The sequence below is a fragment of the Falco rusticolus genome, chromosome 4, assembly GCF_015220075.1.
Source record: "Falco rusticolus isolate bFalRus1 chromosome 4, bFalRus1.pri, whole genome shotgun sequence".
NCBI lineage: Eukaryota > Metazoa > Chordata > Aves > Falconiformes > Falconidae > Falco > Falco rusticolus.
In genome coordinates, this window is record NC_051190.1 from 28,705,924 (window position 1) to 28,717,796 (window position 11,873).

General features: G+C 45.0%; 1 pseudogene; it reads right to left on the reverse strand.

Annotated features, from left to right (window-relative positions):
• The window catches only part of LOC119147892, a 32,832-nt pseudogene extending 23,358 nt beyond the window's left edge, over positions 1-9,474 (reverse strand).
• Positions 9,475-11,873: the final 2,399 nt, after the last annotated feature.

The following is an 11,873-nucleotide window of genomic DNA, read 5'->3' on the forward strand; positions in this document are numbered from 1 at the left end:
TGGATAAACTACTAACCAAATAAAAATATGTATCATTTTACCTGCACTCTGCTTTGGTTTAGAGGTTGTTCTTTCATTGTCTACTACTCTAAAGAAATCCTCAAACCAGAAGTGAACATAGTCCCTGGAAAAGAAGAGAAGCTGCATTCACATTATGCTGGCATACACAATTTTTTACACTGTAAGTTAGTCTCCTCTCTCTTATGCTGGTGCTCCTTTACCAGTTTATCATAAGCTGAGGTGGAGTTGCACATGCAGGAAGTAGGAACAGGATCCAACCCTGCCTATTTGATAGCTCAAAGTCTGAAAAGCAGTTTCCTAATCTGTTTCCCGTTTACCTTTCAACTGCAGAGTCCTGGGCTGGGCTGATGACAATCCTAGTAGGCAGTGAGTTTTTCTGGTTGATAGAAACCTGACATTTGTCTGGGCAGCAGAAGGCCACTGACTGCCAGGAGGGGATTATGTAGCCTGTCATTAAGCTGGGACTGCACTCATGCTTCCATCTGTGCAAGCATGTTTCCACAGCAGCGCTGGGTAGTGCCTTCACTGAGCAAAGTGAACACATTGTGTACCGTCTGCCTCTCCTAGTGCTGGAGGGGCAGAATTTTCAAGGACAGAGCTAGATTGTCTTTCAGCGTGGAAGAGGAGTATGCAGAGGCAGACACAGGCTGTTACCTGAATGAAGACAAGTGTTACAGTGCCAGGCTTAATCATTTCCACAAAAGAATGAAGAGGAAGCACTTGGGCACAAGAACAGATGATGTTTGCTTGCTGACTCATTGAGCTAACAGTATTGATTGTACCACATAATGTTCACTCTACCTGCAGCCTCCTCCTCTTTAAAGAGGACCCAGAGCAGGGCCATGGTGGATTTCTGAAGCAAGCCCATCACTGCTTTATTCAGGGGATCCTCGTTCTTCTGTAGCCACCCTGCGATACTGTGTCACACCTGGAAAGGAGCAGGGGAGAAAAGGCATGACCAGTTCCAATACAGCAAGAGAACAGCCCAGCAGCCGTGCACGAGAAAGCAGATTTCTGATTGTTAACCTGCACAGAGAGAGGGAGGAATGCTCTGTGGGTACAGGGAAAGGAAGCGAGTTAGTGCTGGCACGGGAATAGCATTAATGCACTTCCTTGGGACTCATAAGGGGCCCTTACCAAGGAAAGCCCATTTACCCTGAATAAATGATTCTGCAGGGCTGCCAAAGGAAAGGATGTTGCGTAGAGATTATATTTTTACCTCTTAGGCTCATACTTTGATACACTGACAGAGGGGACAATGTGGCTTAGACTGGTATAACCAAGCACAATCAGAGCATATTTTGGCATAGTCAAATGTCATTTTCCAAAACCTACTTGATAGCAAAGAAAGGAAATAGTTGCTGAGTGTAAAAAAGATAGAGCAGAGGGCCTGTGATTCATGCTCTGATCATGTTCTGTCAGTATGTCTGTGCACTGGAGTATATGAATAACTGGTGGAGTTTGATAATATGCTTAAATACTGTTCCCGCTGCTAAGTATTAGCATGGCTGCTTGACAACACAGCGGAGAGGCAAGTCACATGCACCAGGAAAGACTAGACAAGCTGCAGTGAACTGCAGGACTCTGGCTCTGCCAGCAACACGTAAGCAACAGAAGCAAAAATGAATTTAATCATTTGGCTGATGTGCCTTTTGGGTAGCTTTCTTACAGCTTTGTGTTACTCAAAACAAGCCTTGGCTTGAGTTTTTGGGGTTTTGTTCCTTTTCAGAATATCTATAAGGACTGTATTTTTAATCAAGGCCAGTGGCAACACGTTGAAAAGTCATGAGGCAGCCTTGCTATTCTTTGCACATTAAAATGCTCAGCTGTTGTGTCACTGGTTGGACATTTGCACAATCAGTGTTTTCAATTAATTGTTACTGGAAAGGGTTTCTGAGATGCACATTTCTGTGCAGCAGAGCCAGTCTCTGGCTGCAGTACTTCTTTAAGGCATCACATTAATTTACACCAGCAAAGTACTTCCCCCATTGTTGCTGGATGTTAAAACCTGTGGAAGTTTGATGTGATCTGTTCATGCAGAGGGCATGGTCTCATGTCTGACCTCCCTGAGTGCATGTTCCAGCTTACTCGGGATTAGAGACAGGGCTATGGCAGAAACAGCACTGGGCCACACTTCCTGTGCCAATGTAATGCACCATGGTGCTCAAAGGCAGCTTCTTCCCCTTCCCCTTTGCCTCCCGTGGGCTTGAGGAAGCTGTGTGATTTGCCCAGATGGTTCTTTTAACAGCAGCCTTGACTGGTCATCAGCGGCCTTGAGGAACATGTGTGTGCTGGCCACATCCCTAGTTCTGGCACTGCAGCACTAAGAGGGTGCCCTCCTGCTGCGCCTTGTTCCCTGCTTTCACCCTGGGCCTGGTGATGTCCTAGCTGGAGCTCTCCAGACTTCAGACCCATGAGCTGAGTAACTTTGTCAGCCACTATCGGAGGGAAGATTAATATGTTAATCTGAGTAACAGGAAGAAAATCATGCATTGTCCCCATCCCTTTGCTGCATAGTCAGGAAAACCGTTTCAGGTTCTGCTTTCAGTGGCAGGCAAGCTCTCCAGCCCTGCTGGGAACCCACTGAGAAGGACAGAAGGGAAGCAGGTCTCAGCTCTGTTCCTTCACACACACACCATTCAGCAGAGCTTGCTGGTTGAAGCAGAGGCAATAATACCTCAAACAAGGTGTTGCAGCAACTGCTCTGTGTCTGTAAGATCAGGGAGGTATGTTCCTGTTTGCTCCACCATAGCTCCAAAAACACCGGCAAAGCAGGGCTGTTCAGCAAAGAAGGATCAAGTCCTTAGCTGACAGCTCAGCCATCTGGCTAGGTCTGCTGCCCTGTGGCAGCTGTGAATGCCAGCTCTGACTCTCAATAGCACATCTGTTCATTTGAAAAAAAAAAAAAAAATCACTGTGTTGTTTAAGGTCATTTTATAATGAGTCTGGGTTTAGCAGCTTTTTCAATCTTAACAAACTGGCTGATCTGTTAGCATGCTGACTTTGTCCTGGTTTGCTGTCACCAACGGTGAGATCTCTACCTATCTCCATCTTGTCCACCTCTACCTGCTCCTCTCTTGGCTTCTTCTTGAATGTCACAGTGCCCAAGCGCACGATGCCCCTTGTCAGCTTGTAAACACAGCTCTGCTCTTCTGGACTGGAGCCCGGGACATCAAAGGCCACCTGGCAGAAGGGACACAGACCCACACAAGGGAATTCTTAATCTGCACCATAAGCTGGAAGCCAGCCTATAGTGCTAAATATCTAAAATAATTTTCCAGCCCATTGAAATTTGACCAGCCAGGTCCTTTCAGACTAGCATGGGACAGAATAGCTTAATGTTGCTGTAAACAGCACTCTGCTTTTCTCTCGTATGCTGGTTTATGTTAGCTAAGAGCCATGTGCTATGACAGCAGTTGTTCTAAGCATCTCTGATACCTGAGTAAAACGCAACGTATCATCTGGGATATCAGCTCATTCCACTCTTCACCGTGCTTTTTAAAATCAGCAGGACCTGAGCAGCAACATCTCATAGAAAATATCCCACATCTCAGCTAGCACAGATAGGGAGGACGTGTAGCTCTGCTGGGAACATTGTGCTTTGCTCTCACAGCATGCCTGGAGAAGGGAGAGCACATGACTCTCAGCATGCCGGAGAATCTTGCAGTGTGTTACTCGTGAGCCGTGATTTGGGACTGCCTGTCTCAGTGGATATGAAAATCATATCTGCTTTGTACAAAAGGCCTGTTTGCAATGTACAAATCCTGGAAGCTGTAAAATACCAACAGCTGCTAGAAAGGGCACTATAAGTTCAGCAGCTGGAGACTGTTTGATCTCTCTGTAGCTCAAGTCCTGGTTATAATAATAGTCTCAGGAGCCAGCAGATATTCCCAATAAGCTCTTTTCAGTAACAGATACTCTTCAAAATGATATTAAAAAGTAAAATGTGTGTCAAAACCAGACAAAGGGTCAAGTCTTTCTCTTACAAAAGCTGCTCCTTGAGATTACATATGTATGTGAGAAGAGCAGGTTTTAACCCATGGTCTCTGCTTCAGCTTTCAGATCTGTCAGTTTTTAGGCTTCAAACAAACCCTGTAACTAGCTCATTTGAAGTCCTGCAAACCCCAGGCTGCTGAATGTTAACCAGAAACTCCTATGTCGAGCTCATTTGCTCTGGAGCAGATCTTTTACATTCAGGCTCCAGCTCACAGACAATTGAACAAATCTTCGGGCTATCCCTAGTGCTCTTTCAGTAGCTTATTTATCCTCAGGTTGAAGAAGCTGAATTTTATTCCTAGGGGAAACTTAGGCTGAGGGGGCAGAGGGGGGCAGCTTCCTGTTTGCTGTATTTTCAATTTCACTGATGTTTCTCAGATTTAACATTAGTGAGAAGTGGCTCTTCCCCATTATCCATGTTGTCTGCTGTGTTCACACCTTCACGCACCCAGTGGCAATGATGAGGATGGGCACAAGAAGCAGGTTCTGCAGCAAGACACAGACCAAGAGGTGATTGCACCAATTGCCATCAGTAGAATCAAGGCATAACATGAGCTTTTGGACTGGAGACTTGAGGGTTCTTGTAGATTTGACTTCCTCCTGAGCATGTTTTGAGTGTATCACTTAAGAAAAAGGGCTTTTGTGGGATGAGCTTAGGCTGCCTAGGAGATTTTTGAGATAGCAGCCACGTCAAAGTAAGTGGGATTGAACACCCAAACTTTTTCAACAGTATTGAAAAACTTGTCCTGACTGTCTTTTCTGTCCTGAGGAGATGTAAGCAAATGACATGAGGCAGCTCAGTCAGTCAGTTTGAAAATTATCATTTTTACCTTAGTGGCAGCCCTGCCAGATCAAGCGGGACCTCACCATACATTGATCAAGACAAGGGAAGACAGCTTTCTTTTCTCACTTGTATGCCTAAGGAAAAGTCACTTGCAATCCTCTTCTTCCTAGATAATTAGTAACAACCCCCCACTGCAGAGTACCTGTTTCGATCTCTAGCCAAGTACAGTTCTGGTGAGGAGGTTTCTTATTCTAGAAACAGGATTGAGCAGGGGTGTGTGCATTAAAGGGAGTAAATAACGCTCACAAAGTACCAAATGAGTAAGTTTAAGTTTCTTCTTGGAAAGAATCTGATGGAAGATACGAGAATATCTCTTAGCTACTTCCTGGGAAATTACACATGAATTCTCCAGACCTGGAATGCAGAAGGAAATGCATCCAGGTGTAGTCAGTAGGCAGAGATGGAAAAATCTTGGTCCTGTGGTTGTCAGTGAGAATTTTGCTTTTGATATCAGTGAAATCAGCGTTTAGCAATGTCCTTTGAAGGTCCTATGAGTGCAGCAAGAACCACAGTATCCTTCAATGATGCTCTCAGAGCATGGTTTTAAGCTTTATAACATTCCCACTGGCCAAAGTTTTACTACAGCTATTTTGGCAGCTAATGAAATAGAGGAAAAAGATGCCATCGCTTGTCCAGTTTTGTCATTGCTGGGTTCAGGAACAGATCTCCAGACTAACGGATCCTACTTCTAAGCATCCTGTAAATTGCCAGTGCATGGTTTGTAAGATTGACCTGTGAAACATGTCCTTATACAGCCCTTTCTGAGAAGAGCTTTGGAAAGGATGTTTTGTACCCTGTCCGTACCTTCTGTCAGGCACTAACATGCCTAGTTTGGCTTCTGGTCTCCACAGAAAACATCCTTCTCTAGACCTCACTGTATCAATTCATTCAGCTGCACCAAAGCACCAGACCTTGCTGGCAGCTCTGGCTGGGCATTTTTCATCTTTGCCTCTCAGCTGAAGTCCATATAGCTCTGCTGGTGATCGGCATCATGTGAGTCCTTCAGACAAATTTGGATTGACTCAAACCACCTTTATTGTCAATTTTAGTTAGTCCAAGTGACTTCAGGGAGCATTCATACAATCCCATCTGCCAGCAGAGCTCCAGCAAGGGAGCAGAAGGCCCTTGTGCCAGCCCTGCTGCTTGCACAGTGAAGGTCTGTCCATGCCCTTGCTCTCTAGGCTGGGCTGGAAGAAGCTGCAACCTGCCAGTAAACAACCTGAACTTGCCTTGGCCCACTGTCCAGAGAGGCAAATCCAACATATGGTCTCTGGGTGTGATGCAAATCTGGGATGAGTTGAAAGTAGGAGGGATGCAGACAATCCCACATTAAAGAATAACTGGTCCATATGTTTCCTCTCTCCTTTTTCTGCATGCTAAAGGGCTTTAGCCAGGAAACGTGTCAGGGTCTTTTTACCTTGAGAGCTGAGATTTGTGGTTCTCAATTTAGTCTTGGACACACGTGTGCAAACAAAGAACAATGCACCTTCCCTAGATAGCTATTTTTAGGGTCTTGGTTGCAAGGCAGTTACAGTGCTGTACTGATGAATGTGAGTAATGGTTGCAATATAATTGTAGAATGAAAAGTGTACAGCTTTTGGGGGAGGCATTGTGCCATTTATGTGTTCACAGAGTCTCATAGGCAACTAAGGAGAGAAGAAATAAATTTGTCATCATCTAAAGCATGTAACTTCACTGTGGAAGTAGGGGCAGCTTTTAGTTTCATTTACAGCAGTGCAAATCCCGCAAGTTAACAGAATTAATTTCAGATTTGCATGTGCCTGATGTAATCGGAACAGGGTCCATTCAACAATCAAAAATCCAAAGCAAAGTTAATATAAAGAATTATGTGCTTACTTACAATTCTCAGTGTTAGCCCTAGCCAGCTTGTCCATGCTCCCAAAGTGAATTCAGATAAATTTGCCCTAGATGAGAAAATAAAAGATGAGTCTGTTAATCAAGATTGCAATATCTGTAGGAAAACAGAAAGTAGCTGAGAGGTTCTGAGCATTCATCAGGGACAGACAGCATTGCCTGTAGGGGCAAATTTGCAAGTCAGTGAGAGGAAATTTAATCTTTTCAAAGATCAGATCTATAAAAAACCTCTTTCTTCTTAGATTCTGTATTAGAGCTTAAAGAAATCCTCCTTTCTCTGCAGCATATGGTAGAAGTATGTAGCACAGAGAAACAGAGGAATGAGACTTCAGTTGAAACCCCCAATGTTTTACATTTTCACTGACAATTTCAAAATTAAAAATAATCTAAAAAAATGAAAGCATTTTGAATCTTTGCAGAAGTAAACAGTTGAAAGGGTATTGAATTGAGGTTGATCAAAACTATTTTTTTCTTTTCACATATAAAAACATGAAGTCAAAACAAAATCGACTGACAAACTTAGTTCCAGAAAATGGGAACCAATAATGCTTCATGTGAAATGGTAGCAAATATAAACTAAGTTTAGTGCTTGAGGAAGCATTTAAAAATATTTTTTGTTTTTATTTCTTCCAAGGGAACACCTTTGTATGACCTACCAGTGACCTATCAGTGAAGGGCTGGTACTTACAAAGTAGGAGGAACTGTTCTTCCTTGTAGTTTTAGCTTTATGGAGGGTCTCCAGAACAGGATTCACCTGGATGACTTGATCTTTCAGGGATTCCTACAACAAGAAGATAAAAGTCAGCATCAGCAGGATGCTCAACACTACAACTACCACTCCTCACCATCCAGAGCAGCCCAGTAAATACATCTTCTGTCAGTCAGCTCCCACAGAAAGCTGAATTGCTGCTGTAAGCAGTAATTCCTTGTCAGCTTCAGCCCTACTAAAGGCTCTCCACAGAGGTCCAGCCTTGTGGATTTGGGGCAGGCAGAAGACTTCCTCAGTTCCAAATGCAAAGTGTAATGCAGTTTTCAGTGCTTAGTACTACAGTCGTCCAGAAAAGAGTTTTTGGGACATGCCAGGATTGAGAGACGCACAGGGGAATGGTAGGGCAACGCTGGGATCTGCAAGCAGAAACCTGGGAAAGAGAAGTGAAGTTTATTGCTTGTAGGAAGAGGAAGGTTATTCCAAGGATAGAGGGCAGCATAAGACAGGCTAGGAATGCTTGCAGGGTAGGGACAGCCTCGGGGTGAGAAGTTGTGGAGGAGGAAACAGGCGCAGAGGTACAAGCTGGGACATGACAATCCAGAGCTCTGGCAGTGAGGAAGCTGGAAGGAGAAATAGGAAGCCACTGAAGGAATCCCACAGGTCTAGAATAACAGGATTTTTGCTGCAAGGCCAAATGTAGCTGCTTTTTATGTCTTTAAATTCTGAATTGTTTTACTGACCCCCACAGTAGAGGCAGAGGGGAAAGGAAAAAGAAAAAGAATAAAAAGGAAAGGAAAAAGAAAAAGAAGATGATGAAGAAGAAACGAGCGAGAAGGGAAGAGAAGGGAAGAGAAGAGAAGGGAAGAGAAGAGAAGGGAAGAGAAGAGAAGAGAAGGGAAGAGAAGGGAAGGGAAGGGAAGGGAAGAGAAGAAGAGAAAAGAGACAAGACCACTGCTCTCAGCCTTAAAGGCTGTGATGCCTCTGCATGCTGAAGCTGCCGTCAGGATGGAAGGCTTTCTATTTGATACTAAACACCATACTTCATTGCTGTCATGAGAAAAAAGACCAGGTCTCCCTCCCTAATTATTGATGCTCACGTCTTTTTCATTATTTGGGTAACTTCCTCTTCACGAAGTTTTACCCAAATAAAACACTTCTTACTATGGTTTGGTTTTGCAGGTGGCAGGAAGTAAAAGGCTGGGAAATCCCACCTGGCCAAGGATCCCTGAGGCTGCTATACTGCACTGTTCTCTCAAGAATCTCCATGCTCCCTGCAAATACTGAAATTATTCCTCCCACTGCTATTTATTTCAGTTTCCAGACCACCTGCAAGCCCCCAGAGCTCTGTGTGAGGGTAGATTCATTGCAGCCACAGATCAGTATCACCCTCTTTTTTTATGAATGGGAAAAAAGAAATGCAGAGAATTAATTTGAAGACAGGGCACAGAAAAGCAGAGAACTCAGATGTCCTAGTGCTTTGCCATTTGCTTTTAACAAGTGACAGAGGGGCAGGGAACACACACACCCTTGGATAGGTTCATCATCCACCACGATGGTCTGCAGTGTTGGGGAACAGGAAGTAGGTGATGTTACCTCTCACAGGTCTCCATGGACCACATGGGAAGGCAATCTCTTGGACATGCCTCCAATTCCAAGTCTGTTCTAGCTGCCACTGCCCCTGGCTGGTGGCCTCAGGAAAGGAGTCCCACAAATCAGGTAACCCACCAGAGCAAAATAGGTCTGGATTCAGACAGGGTTGCACTTCTTTTGAGGGTGGCAGGCTCCTGCTTTCCTGTTGAATCCATAAAGCAGAGCTTAGCTGGTTGATTACCATCTTCATCATGACTTTGTCATCCTTTTCAGACTGGATCTTCCCAGCAAGGAAACCCCCTTTCTTATCCTTCATCCAGCAGGATGTCTTCATGTCAGAGGACTTGGTCATGGCTTCAGTTTTCTCTTTCTCAGAAGGAGCCAGGAACTGCATGGGGTCAGTGTCATCCACACACTCTTCCTTATAACCATCAGACATCTTGGCTTCTCTTCTAGGCAGAAAGCAAAACTGGAAGGAAGGAAGAAGGAAAACAGTGCTTCACATGCTGCTAAGAAAGGAAACTGAAGAAGCCTGGAATTTCCTATGGTGCTGTCCTGTTCGCACCAATAATACTTTCCACTTCAGTAGGAATGTGCAGCTGAAGCAGGCAAGTCAACACCCCAAACATGGGTGGTAGTTCTTACAAGGGGCCGGAAAGTGAGAGATTAACTGGGGAGAAATAGGGAGAATATTTTCACTTTTTCTTCAGCTTTGCTCATTGTCCAAGTGCCAGGCCACTGGGAACCTGCCTACGGCTGAGAAGGGAGGCCTTTCTCCCATCTGTTGTTTAAGGCCCAGTTCTGGTGAGTACAGTTCTTGGATAAGGGTGTGCCAGTGGGATTTCAGAAGTACAGAGGGTGTTGGTGGTTTTCTGTGATTGCCAGAGAAACCCATGAAGTAGCTGTATGTCAGAAGTAGGTGTAAGTCAGGGTGCCTGCAGACCTTCTTACTCCCTCCCCAGGATCAGGTAACCCCTGTGCAGATGCCTCCCATGCGATGTGGGCGTAAACCCTCGTAGTGTGAAAGGCTACAGCAGTGCGCAACATAGCACAAATGCAGGCACAGCTGTAAAGGGGGTTCAGAGGAACCTGAAAGGAAGGACCTGGTTCGTCAGCTCCTGTCCTCAGCCATCAAAAACCACCAGGGTCATCCGGGAGGGTCCACGGTACATCCACTTCACATGCCCTTTGGTGGTTTTCACCCCTGTCACAACCTGAGACCGTACCTGTGGCAAAGCCATTCCTCAGAAGGGAGCAGGGGAGTTCAAGGCCATGACTCATGTCCCAAGGCTTTGCATTTTTGGGGACTTGTTCTGTGTTGAGAGCAGACTATGTCCCACACTCCAGGCAGTCTTCCTTCCCCCACCCACACATCTGAACTAGCTTTAATGTTGTCAAGGCAACAGTCAAACTGCTGATGGTGAGTAGTCTTTGCCAGCGTCCAGCTACCTCAAGACATGCCTCCTGGGGACATAGGATACCTGCTTAACTTGTTGCTCCCTGCAGAGGCAAAGCTGATTTCATCACTAGCATGCATTACTTGGATTAAAGGGAACGCAGGCTATGCTGTGGCTTTGTTTCAGAGTGCGGACACACTGCCCAGGCCAAGGGCTGCTCTCTGCTCCACCCCTGCAGCCCCTGAGCTGACAGCCCCAAGCAATGCTTCGTGCTTGCCTTGTGAGTCACAGTAGTTAGCCTGGGGTAAGTGGGAGATTTCCCTGGGGTGGGTGAGTGACTTCTTGCCTATAGAATCTGCTTTTAGAGTCTACTGCTTGGGCTGAAGTCAGAATAGCTTGGCACTGGTTAGAGACACTGATGGCACTGGCCTTTCTGGTGATCTCATTTTCCCCGCCATCCTCTTGAAAACCTTGATGGTCTAATAATACATGCATGCAAGGACTGCAAGGCAGCAGTGATGCACCTTGGGCAACCGATTTCAGGGCTCAAGAAGGTCCTGGTGTAACACTATCGATTGCAGTCTGCTGCTCTGGGGTGAATTTCACCCATAAAGCAGGAAGGAGAAACTTCCCTCTGTCCATTTCCACTTTGATCAGGCAGAGATAAGGAACTGTAAAAGCTCAGCAATCATTTTCCCTCTCAATCTGTACAGATAAATCTGTAGACTTGCAGGTTTTAGATGCCCAGATTTGTGATATGTATCTCAGAGTTGGTTCAGGTCTACATTTTATCTGTCACCTCCCTGAAATACATGGACTAACATGGTCTCTGAAACAGATCAATGAAATGTTAAACCAAACACCTACAGAAGATAAATGCATGTGACTGAAAATAGTTCGTACTTACATCAGAGTTTCTTGCATGCAGGTCTCAGACCTTTATGGAACTTTAAATTTTTTATGCATCACCATCCTTCTACAGCTGGGGAAACTGAGGCACAGCATGACAACAGCTTAAATCTTCAGAGTTGTCCACCCATTGTCAGTCCAGTCTTTGGTAGACAAAGTACCTGCAAAAAGTCTATTTTATTCTGGCTTTTCAGTCTGAAGTCAGTAGGAGTGACTGGTGCTTAGCTTCTCTAAAGGCAGCCCTCAACTGTGTTAAGTACCCAGAGACAATATATGGCTTTGAAAGTTTAGGTGTAAAAGTAGTCCCAAAAGGCATAGGTCAAGGAAGGGGTAAGGCCATGCCAACAACTGGGGGGAAGTTAAAATTCTGAAATTTCATTTCCCCAAAATCACATGGAATTTAATAAACTTACAGTGAAAATACCTGTGAGTTCAAGTCTACCTATTACAAAACACAGTGAATACAAATCCAGATGAGCTTCATATATACCTGCAGGCACTGTGTTTTTCTCTTTCTGCCTCTGCTTGCAAT